Here is a 12,145-nt window from a genome sequence, read left to right as displayed (position 1 = left end):
GTCCTCTTCTTCACCGACTCCTTCGTGAATTGAAAATTCGACACTACTATAAAGGGTTACGGGTTTTGTATCCTCAGCGGAGAACCTGCCGTGCTCTGTGCTATTTGTCAGCGTTATGCAGGAACTGGATACAGAAATATACAAACACCGAGTATTTAATCTTCACCACTTTGTTTCCGTAAAACAGTTTATAATATTAACGCGCTCGCTACACGGACCAGTCATAACGGTGCCTGCCCCCCTCCCCCCTTAAAGTATAATACGAACTTATCGTGATTCCATTGTGAGCCGCGCAGGCGGTCAGCAACGCTATTCGACTGCTGCGTCTGTGGCAGGCGTGTATTGCCACCGTAGCAGTTAGCATTCCGAGCTAGCGCAAAACTCTTATCGATCTCCGCTGTTCAGCTCAGCTACACAAAATAGCGCTTGGTACATAAAAATAAACTTGTCACAGCTAAGGACTACCACAATGGTAAGGCCAAAAACGGACATATGCCACGAATTTTACCAGAACATATATTTGGAAGACTGAATAATAACAAAAATTCGATGATGTCGATTTTCTAACGCCTTGCAGGTTTGCAGATGACATGGTGTATTAATTTAGACCTTTAGCTGATTTTGGCTGGCAGCCGCAGGACATACATAATGTAAAACAAAAAGTAAAGTATATGAAGACAGTAACTGTTCTTAAAGAACAGATACCAATGATGTCCATGAAGCTTCTCTAGAAAAAAATAATAATTAACCGAAACGTGACACATCCTGCTTTGTTTAATTATCTGGAAGCAAAAGACAATGGGTGTTCAGAGCTGCCAATTTTTTGAGACATAATGGCTCCAACAGCAAAATTTGAAGAAAGAATGAAGGGCTTGCAGAAACCTAGATAGGCTGTGGTTCAGGCGGTTTCAGGTCTTTCATCGCCTTTTCGTATTCTCTCGACCAGTTAAAGGTGGTTCCCTTTTTCAACAGCTTGAAAGGTCTCTGTTGGTTTCCTTTCATGTTAATTTCTTAAATCTGTTGTCATTTACGGCATAAATTCCTCTTCTAAATTTACTGTGGCGTTTCTAACTATCTGGGAGGAGACTGAGTAGTGGAACGTGTTACTTTTACACATAAACAAGAACGATCTGTCACACTACTACACTTTAAAACACAGTTTATATGTAATTCATGTCACACAGTCTCATACGGAACCTACATCCGATTTCTTTTATATACTGTATATGATAAGATACTGTCATCCCCCTTCCCTTCTGTGTGAGAGGATGAATGAGCAAATGTATTTCTAGTTGCATGCTTGAGGGTAGCAGACAAGCCTGTCTGCTAGAGAACAGTAGGACCAACATCGGAACAGGTAGCTACGCTTTCTAAAAGCAAAGAGGCTTCTATCCTTAGTATGGTCCTGTCCGTCCCTTGTCATGTTGGTATAGGAACCTGCCCCTCTGGCCACTTCCGTTTTGTATTTGTGAGCCACCCTCAGGAAGGGACCAAGTCAGTCTGTCCCTGGCGAGCGTCTGAAGTGGTAAGATCTCCGGCTAAGCGCGTGTCTGCTAAGTCCGTAGGACAATGGATTTCTTAAGTTCAGCCTAACTGAAAATTTAATCACCTTTATTTCAGGTTTAGCTCTAAAATATCTAATGTTATCTTAAATTGCAACGCAGTGTAATTCGAGTGTGAAGTTCAGAATATATTCCGGTAGTTACTTCGTCACTACTTTATGAGTAAAGTGGAACCACGTGTTGATCAGTAACTCTAACTAGCATCATCAATCTTCAATACGATTGTGCGTGAGATTATAACGTCTTGTCTTGACAATATTTTTCAATATAGCAACTTTTCTTTATGTTCAACCCACGTGGGGTGTACTTTGTGAGACAGTACCACGTGCTTATACAATTGTTTGACCCCTTCAGGTTAATAGTAAGACGATAGTAACCAGTTTGAGGTTTTTCTTTTGTAAATTGCTTTTCAATCTAATTTATTTTAATTATCGAAATTTATTGTGGAGTTACACTCTTTGTTTAAACCAAGTTGACCACGTGAAGCATGTGGTGTAATCATCAAAGTCGCCCTCAGCTACTCTTTTCGGGAAGATTTCACAGGGAGTTAGTATGAATTTAGTATACCAGTGTGTGGTAATTACATGATGAACAGGATTGTGCTACGAACGTAATTTCTTTGGGTGAAAATTGAATCGGTTGGTTGTGGTTAATTTCCTCTTGCATATGTTTCAACGTTCTTCGTGTGTTATTTTATGAATGCAGTGTTGTATGCAGTCTCCCAATCTTGGCTCCATATTTGATGTGTTCCATAAGATTACAAACTCACATTTTCACAGTCCTAAATAAGGCACCAGCTTAGTTATGACTCACGTTTAATATGCTGAAATTTCAATGATCAATGTTGAAATAAATTTCCAAATATAAACAGACTTATTTCTTTTTATTTAAATTCTCTTTTTATATATATATATATCACCGGTTGTCGTATGACTGTTAAAAGATTATAATTAATGTTAGTCTGGTTGGGAATTTGGTAAGCTAGACTGGATACCTGGTGAAACAGTTGCCCAGTAATGCAAGGTTAACTTCCCCACACAGCTCACAGCTTTTAACCCGCTTTTATTGTCTATCAGTACCGCTTTCATAGCAAATTAAAGCAACAACGTTACAAGCTATATCGCTGTACGTGTGATATTTGCATACGTGGCTATGCAAAGTCTGTAAAAATTCACTAATCTCAAGGATGATTGCATTTCCTTTAAATTTTTTGGTTCACGAAAATTACTGATAGCTTAATTGATTTTGGATCAGGATGGATGCCGTCACTGGTTTAACATGTCCAACGTAGTTCACTTGATTTTGTGCAAAATAACGTTTATCTATTGATAAAGACAGATTTGCACTACTTATACGGTCGAAAACTGCTTGACGTCCCTCACTATGCTGCTTCATGTTTTCACCAGAAATTATTACTTCGTTAAGATATACAACAGTTCGCGTTGGTGTAAGTCCTCCTAAAACTGAATCCATCAGGCGCTGAAAGGTGGCTAACGATATTTATACACTTCTCTTGCTGTAACAAAAGAAGTTTTCGCTTGATCCTCTGGGTGCACTGTCAGCTGATGATATCCAGTTGTTAGATTAAAATCCGAAAAAACCAACACTTGCCCGAGTAATCCAGGGTTTCTACCAAGTTTGATAAGGGTATATGTCTTGTGCGGCTACTGCGGTCAGACCACGATAATCGATGCAAAAACAAAACTGTGGTTTTTCAGAAACAGATTTCTTATAATAGTAAGATGAAGACCTTGGTGGATTTGCAGGATCTCTTGGTTCTGTAATTACGACTTCTAGTTGCTTTTTAACCATTTCTTCTACCACCTCTCTTTGAGAGAATGGTCTTCTGTAAGGTTTCTGAGTGATCAGACTTGCATTTCCAGTATGTGTCCGATGCTGCAACAAATGAGCGCCAGGTAAATTTGAACGTTTTCGGAAAATACCGGATACCCCAACAAAACAGGTGCTAAAATTCTATGCTCTTTAGCTCTCAAATGTTGTATCTTTCGCCAAATCTAGTTCTCCAGTTCATTGCTAGCTTCAACTCTTGTTGCAATTTTTCAGTGTCATTACAAAAACATGTCTTTATCACTGCGACATTTGATTCTCCGTTTGGAATCTCTATTACATCAGTTTTACTTATACTCTTCTCTTCCGAAACATTCATTCCTTGCGGCGATACATCGCCCTCGTTGCTCATATTTGTTCTTGTTTTAGGGACACTAGCTACATTATGCCTCAGCACTGTAGCCACGCCTACAATGCTAGCCACAAAATAATGCATCTTGTCCAGTAACTCACATCTATCCGACTATTCGATCAATAACAGAGCTCCTTCTTTGGATCGGGGTGACTTCGAAGTAGGTTTTCTTTCCTGCTCGCTGTAGAATTTGCTGAGGCTGATCGAATTGTACATCGACGTGGGAGGGTTTGAACTGATGCGTCGTTCGGGTTGATGAGTCCCAAGACGTCAGTGTTGCTGCTCGAGTCCTGGTCGGGGCACATAATTTCAACTGTCGCCGATGAATTATATCAAAGACTGTATGCAGCTAAGGGTATTCATTCCATTGTAATTATACGAAAGAACTTGCACTCCTTCTAGGAGCAGTTTATCGTAGACCGGTGAAACAACAAAGGGTACTTACCAACAGGAAACAGTGCCGGTCATTCCGTTTTCAAGAAGGGCTATAGGACAGAAGCGCACAGTTATAGACCTATAAGGTCCATGTCAGTCTGTTGTAGAATTAAGGACTATGTTTTATGCTAAAGAATTATGACGTTTTTGGACAACAAAGTTCTCCTCTATAAAAATTAATATGGATTCCGCAAACATAGACCTTGCGAAACTCCGCTCGCTCTGTTCCTCCAAGAGATCCATAGCACCGTGTTGCTTGACTTCATGTAGGCGTTTGACAACGTCTGACACTGCCTTTTAGTGAAAAAACTACGAGCTTATCGTGTATTGGACCAGAAGCGGGACTGGATTCAAGACTTCCTTGCAGGTAGAACTCAACACGTCGCTCTTAAAGAAACACAATCGACGGATGTAAAGGTAATTTCCAGAAGCACCCAAAGGAAGTGTGACTGTTTACAATGTGTATCAATGATCTAGTAAAAAGCGCCGGAAGCTTTTCAAGGCTCTTTGCAGATGATGCGGCTATCTTTAGGAAAGTAGCAACACCAGAAGACGGTATCGATTTGCAGAATGACCTGCAGAAGACTAATAAATGGTGCAGGCTCTGGAAGTTGACCCTGAACCTGAATAAATGTAACATATTATGCATAATAGAAAAATAAATCCGCTACTGTACAATTGTACTGTTGATGACAAACAGCTGGAAACAGTATCTGCCGTAAAATATTTAGGAGCTGCTATCCAGAGCGACCTTAAGTGGAATGATCTCATAAAAAAAATTAAAACTCAAAACAGGCCTCGGAAGCCCAGCAATACCAACTGACAGCTGTGTAATCCTCAGCCGATAGGCGTCGCTGGATGGGAATATGAAGGAGCATGTGGTCAGCACTCCCGGGCGTTGTCTGCTTTCGTGACCGGAGCCGCTACTTTTCAGTCAGGTAGCTTTCCCATTGGCCTCCAGGGGCTGACTGGACCCCGCCAGGGAGCCTGTATAGGGAGTGAGTGGCCAACCGGACGATACGGCGGCCATTTTTCTGCCAAATTGCGGGCGGGACTTTTGAATGGCCAGTAGTGGAGTACCACCGAATCAAAATCACAAGACAATTTGGCGAAATAATTCGTTAAACGCCTTTGTATTATAAGAATAATGTGTTATAATAATTTTCACACAGCCAATTAACAGGTCTGTTTTGAAATTTAACTATGTGTTGTGGATTGGCAAGACAGCCAACCCACTATGAGGAAGCCGAAAGGCATGCGTTTTAGATCACGCAGGCTGGCGTGAGGTCTGGAACAGGTCAAGGAAAATATACTAGCAAAAAACGTACGTAGCTGCTGGAATACTTAACTTTAATCCATAATTGGTGAACATCGCTCTTGACGGTACATGTTTTACAGCATCAATAGTAACTGGTAATGGCGCCTTGCTAGGTCGTAGCAAATGACGTAGCTGAAGGCTATGCTAACTATCGTTTCGGCAAATGAGAGCGTATTTTGTCAGTGAACCATCGCTAGCAAAGTCGGCTGTACAACTGGGGCGAGTGCTAGGAAGTCTCTCTAGACCTGCGTGTGGCGGCGCTCGGTCTGCAATCACTGATAGTGGCGACACGCGGGTCCGACGTATACTAACTGACCGCGGCCGATTTAAAGGCTACCACCTAGCAAGTGTGGTGTCTAGCGGTGACACCACAATATGTATATTGCAAGTTGTTTTATATGTAGTAAAAAGCAAAAACGACTTACTTCTCATAGATAAGAGTACTTGGTTGGTTTCCACAAGGCTCCTGTTTGATTTATGTCAGCCCTGTTGACTGCGACTGGCCACTGCTTTCGTCTTTCTTCATTGCGTTGAAATGCTAACATGCGAAATCCACCTTCTCCTCTATTAGAACAACCAAATGCAGCACAACCTGGCATCGTTTACGAACGTCGGCAGAACGAATTACAGATGTCAAAAACAATACTGTACAATTAATAACGTGTTTACTTCAAACATGTGGGCCTACCGACGTCATCACAAAACGCTTCATTATTTCAACTCGTATTTAAGATCGCAAACGCTAATTACGTACTAAAAACGATATAGAACTAAATCGAACATGCATGCACAACGCATAACAAGTCTCTCAATAATTCAAATACCTTTTAATCGTTTCCAAAAGTCCTCTGAACATCAACTCAAAAGCACGGCGTACATAGGAAGCGCGAGAGACGTTTGGCGCCATTTTTCTGCCAAAGCTAATCAACCAATCACGGGCAACTTCACCTATGGCCACTCTCTCCCAATACAGGCTCTCTAGACCCCGCTTGCCAACAGCGCTCTGCAGGCCGGATGGCCAACCATCCAAGTGTTAGCCAAGCGCGACAGCTCTTAACTTTGTTATTTTGAAGGGAACCTGTGTTACCACTGTTGCAAGGCCATTGGCACGACATAAAACAAATGCCAGACTAAGATTCATAGGAAGAATCTTAAGCAAACGTGACTCGCTCACGAAAGAAGTAGCTTACGAGGCACGTGTTCGACCGATCCTTGAGTACTGTTTGTTAATATGGGATCCTTACCAGGTTTTAATTTAATCGTATGGTGATTTTATACAATATATACAGTTGATATAAGGGAAATGATCTTACACAATATACATATGATATTAGTCAAGATTAAACCTTAAAGTCCGTGTTTTTCAACCAGTTAATTAAGCTGGGTGTCATAGTGAACAAGTCATCGGGAATTCGAGGGTGTGAATGAAGTGGACAGCGTTGGACTAAATGTTCAATTGTCTGCTCTTCTTGATTACATTCACACATTGGTGAACTGATCCAGCCCCATTTGTAACTGAAGTACCTACAACAATCGTGTCCAGTCCTTAACCTGTTGAGGCGGCACCAAAGGTTCCTCGGTAGGTTAAAACCTTTTGGCTTCTTTGTGAGGTGAAGGTGATGGGCTCTTGTTCCCAATGTTTTTGTTGACCATTCATGCTCCCAGCTCTCATTTAGATCAAAACCATCCGCGATGAGTTGTTGTGCAGTAACACTTGCTGGTCTTCTTGATCGCAATCGTTGCTGTGGCGGATGGCAGAATTTCCGGTGCAGTGGTAGAGAGGGTGATGCAGAGATTTTCTTGGCCTCCTGCAGTAGAGCTTGTTTCCGCCTTAAGTGAGGTGGAGGGATGTGACTCAGTACAGCTGACCAGTGGCATGGGGTTGATTTGATGGAACCAGTAATGCAGCGCATTGTGTCGTTAAGCATTGTGTCTGCCTTCTTCACATGTACACTTTCCAACCAGACAGGTGCACAGTACTCGGCAGCAGAGTACACAAGACTTACCAGGTAAGACTGATAGAAGAGATAGAGAAGATCTAGCGGAGAGCGGCGCGTTTCGTCAAGGGGTCGTTTAATCGGCGCGTGGGTTTTACTGAGTTGCTCAACAAACCCTATTGGCAGACGTTACAAGAGACGAGAACATTCGCGGAATTAGAGACAATACAGAGGCTTACCGACAATCATTCTTCCCACGAGCCATTCGAGAGTGGAACAGGCAAGGGGAGCGACAGATAGTGATAGCAGAACTCTCCAGTCCACATCAGTAGGTGGCTTGCGGAGTATGGTGTACATGTAGTAAGCTTTAGTATTTCCACAACTGTTATGTATGAAGTGGAACTATGGGCGTCATGGAAAAATGGTAACTCGACTGAGTCACACAATTTGACTCTTAGTATGATACGAGGTGTGGCCAGTAATTTCACGCGTTGATCACGTAGGCTGACGTGAGGTTCAGTGAACTATACTCGACGGGACGTATCTGGAACATCTTAGGTGATTAGAAAGTTAGTGGACGATTGTCACTGCATAAACTGTATGTGGCGCCTGGCTAGGTCGTAGATACTGACCTAGCTGATGGCTATGCTAACTAGCGTCTCTGCAAATAAGATCTCTGAAGCTATAACAAGTGAACCATCCCTGTTAAAGTCGGCTGTAGAACTGGGCAGTGCGCTAGCTTGTCCCGTATGACGAGCCGAGTGGCGGCGCTCGGTCTGCTAGCGTCGACAGTGGCGACTCGCGGGTCCGATGTGTACTGACGGACCGCGGCCGATTTGAAGCCCACAACCGAGCAAGTGTGGTGCCTTGCGGTGACACCACAACAACAGATACCTATTTTGAAAGATGTACTATTCTATCGCACAAATTCGACTAGTGGCGGACTGTCTGCGAGATGACAAGTGACTTACGCGTGGTCCGTGGTTGCGCAGTTTATGAACCCTCGTGAAGCAGTGGTTGCCTTTCACCTTGCACAGGTACCTGCAAATAAACAAAAAAATAATTAACTAACAATATTTCCGAATTAATCCCTAAATCTTCATGACTGCCTCCCGTAGATGTACACTACTGGCCATTAAAATTGCTACACCAATAAAAAATGCAGATGATAAACGGGTATTCATTTGACAAATATATTGTACTAGAACTGACATGTGATTACATTTTCACGCAATTTGGGTGCATATATCCAGAGAAATCAGTACCCAGAACAACCACCTCTGGCTGTAATAACGCCCTTGATACGCCTGGGCATGAGTCAAACAGAGCTTGGATGGCGTGTACAGATACAGCTGCCCATGCAGCTTCAACACGATACCACAGTTCATCAAGAGTAGTGACTGGCGTATTGTGACGAGCCAGTTGCTCGGCCACCATTCACCAGACGTTTTCAGTTGGTGAGAGATCTGGAGAATGTGCTGGCCAGGGCAGCACTCGAACATTTTCTGTATCCAGAAAAGCCCGTACAGGACCTGCAACATGTGGTCGTGCATTATCCTGCTGAAATGTAGGGTCCCGCAGGGATCGAGTGAAGTGTAGAGCCACAGGTCGTAACACATCTGAAATGTAACGTCCATTCATTAAAGTGCCGTCAGTCCGAACAAGAGGTGAGCAAGATATGTAACTAATGGCACCCCATACCATCACGCCGGGTGATACGCCAGTATGGCGATGACGAATACACGCTTACAATGTGCGTTCACCGCGATGTCGCCAAACACGGATGAGACCATCATGGTGCTGTAAACAGAAACTGGATTCATACGAAAAAATGACGTTTTGCTATTCGTGCATCCAGGTTCGTCTTTGAGTACACCATCGCAAGCGCTCCTGTCTGTGATGCAGCGTCAAGGGTAACCGTAGCCATGGTCTCCGAGCTGATAGTCCATGCTGCTGCAAACGTTGTCGAACTGTTCATGCAGATGGTTGTTATCTTGCAAACGTCCCCATCTGTTGACTCAGGGATCGAGACGTGGCTGCACGATCCGTTACAGCCATGCGGATAAGATGCCTGTCATCTCGAATGCTAGTGATACGAGGCCGTTGGGATCCAGCACGGCGTTCCGTATTACCCTCCTGAACCCACCGATTCCGTCTTCTGCTAACAGTCATTGCATCTGGACCAACGCGAGCAGCAATGTCGCGATACGATAAACCGCAAGTGCGATATGCTACAATCCGGCCTTTATCAAAGTCGGAAACGTGATTGTACGCATTTCTCCTCCTTACACGAGGCATCACAACAACGTTTCACCAGGCAACGGCGGTCAACTGCTGTTTGTGTATGAGAAATCGGTTGGAAGCTTTCCTCATGTCAGCACGTTGTAGGTGTCGCCACCGGCGCCAACCTTGTGTGAATGCTCCGAAAAGCTAATCATTTGTATATCACAGCATCTTATTCCTGTAGGTTAAATTTCTCGTCTGTAGCACGTCATCTTCGTGTTGTAGCAATTTTAATGGCCAGTAGTGCGAAGTATGGCCCTCGTCGGATATGAGATTTTCGAGAGGTTCCGTGCGCCCCCACACGGATTGGGCAGTCCAAGCGTACAGGAATTAGAGAGGTCCGCCAAACGGGGAGGAGAATAGGCGCGGCACGTGGCGACCGCTGGCGTGGAGGGGGGCGGGGGTGTCGGAGGAAGCGCGGCCGCTTTTATTGTCCGCACAAAGGGCACAATGGGTGCCCCGCACACACAACTCGCGCCTTCCTGTCACCTGTGCGCGGGCCAAGTGACTAATAACTTCCCCTGCTGTGTGTCCACCGCCGCGGACGGCGTTAAATTATTTCCGCACCTCTCCAGAACGGCGGACTCGGAGCTGGTAACACCAGTGTCCGCCTCCCAGCCGGACGTCCACCTCTACAGCTACAGCTACACCAGGGCCGTTTCTTATTTCATTTATTTATTTAACCTTACCTGATAAGGGCCTTCAGACCCTCTCCTACAACGGACCAGGATTTAACACACTCAGTACCTTTTTAAACTCATAATTATGTAATAAATAACATTTTTCATACGACAAATAATATTAAAATGATCAGCATGTCTATGGTGCCCATGTGAATAAAAATACTGACTATGAACTAAAAAAGTTAGTAAGAGTAGCAGGCCTCTACTTGTACTACTGCCACTGCTGCCACTGATAGTGATAATATACTAATGACAATAATAACAATAATGACTATCGCAGATATACACACATAAAAAAAAAGTTTTGCATCACCTCGGTTCCGAGAATTACGAGCCGGCCGGGGTGGCCGAGCGTTTCTAGGCGCTACAGTCTGGAACCGAGCGACCGCTACGGTCGCAGGTTCGAATCCTGCCTGGGGCATGGATGTTTGTGATGTCCTTAGGTTAGTTAGGTTTAAGTAGTTCTAAGTTCTAGGGGACTGATGACCACAGATGTTAAGTCCCATAGTGCTCAGAGCCATTTGAACCATTTTTGAGAATTACGGATCCTGTACAGCAAATTTCAATAGAGATCAACATAAACATCATTTCCGCCCTTTTTACTGTTAATGAAAACCACACATGTTGTACCACCATACAGCGAGACCTTCAGAAGTGGTGGTCCAGATTGCTGTACACACCGGTACCTCTGATGCCCAATAGCACGTCCTCTTGCATTGATGCATGCCTGTATTCATCGTGGCATACTACCCAACAGTTCGTCAAGGCACTGTTGGTCCAGATTGTCCCACTCCTCAACGGCGATTCGGGGTAGATCCCTCAGATTGGTTGTTGGGCCACGTCATCCATAAACAACCCTTTTCGATCTATCCCAGGCATGTTCGATAGCGTTGATGTCTGGAGAACACGCTGGTCCCTCGAGTCGAGCGATGTCGTTATCCTAAAAGAAGTCATTCACAAGATTGTGCACGATGGGGGCGCAAATTATCGTCCATGGAGACAAATGCCTCACCAATATGCTGTCGGTATCGTTGCACTGTCGGTTGAAGGATGGCATTCACGTATCGTACAGCCGTTACGACGCCTTCCATGGCCACCAGCTGCCCCACATAATGCCACCGCAGAACAGCAGGAAACCTCCAACTTGCTGCATTCGCTGGACAGTGTGTATAGGGTTTTCAGCCTGACCGGGTTGCCTCCAAACAAGTCTCGGATGATTGTCTGGTTGAAGGCATATGCGACACTCATCGGCGGAGAAGCCGTGATGCCAATCCTGACCTGTCCATTCGGCATGTTGTTGGGCCCATCTGTACCGCGCTGCACGCTGTCGTGGTTGCAACATGTAGCTCGCCATGGATGTCGGGAGTGAAGTAGAGCATCATGCAGCCTATTGCGCACAATTTGAGTCGTAACACGACGTCCTGTGGCTTCACGAAGAGCATTATTCAACAGGGTGGTGTTGCTGTCAGGGTTCCTCAGAGCCATAATCCGTAGGTAGTCGTCATCCACTGCAGTAGTAGTCCTTGGGCGGCCTGAGCGAGGCATGTCATGCATAGTTGCTTTCTCTCTGTATCTCCTCCATGTCCGAACAACATCGTTTTGTTTCACTCCGAGACGCCTGGACACTTGTCTTGTTGAGAGCCCTTCCTGGCACAAAGTAACAGTGTGGGCGTAATCGAACGGTACTGACCGTCTAGGCATTCTTGAACTACAGACAACACCAGCCA

Source organism: Schistocerca cancellata, chromosome 3, assembly GCF_023864275.1.
Source record: "Schistocerca cancellata isolate TAMUIC-IGC-003103 chromosome 3, iqSchCanc2.1, whole genome shotgun sequence".
In the NCBI taxonomy this organism is placed as follows: Eukaryota; Metazoa; Arthropoda; class Insecta; order Orthoptera; family Acrididae; genus Schistocerca; species Schistocerca cancellata.
The sequence above is the reverse complement of the archived record's forward strand: the minus strand, read 5'-3'. Positions refer to the sequence as shown.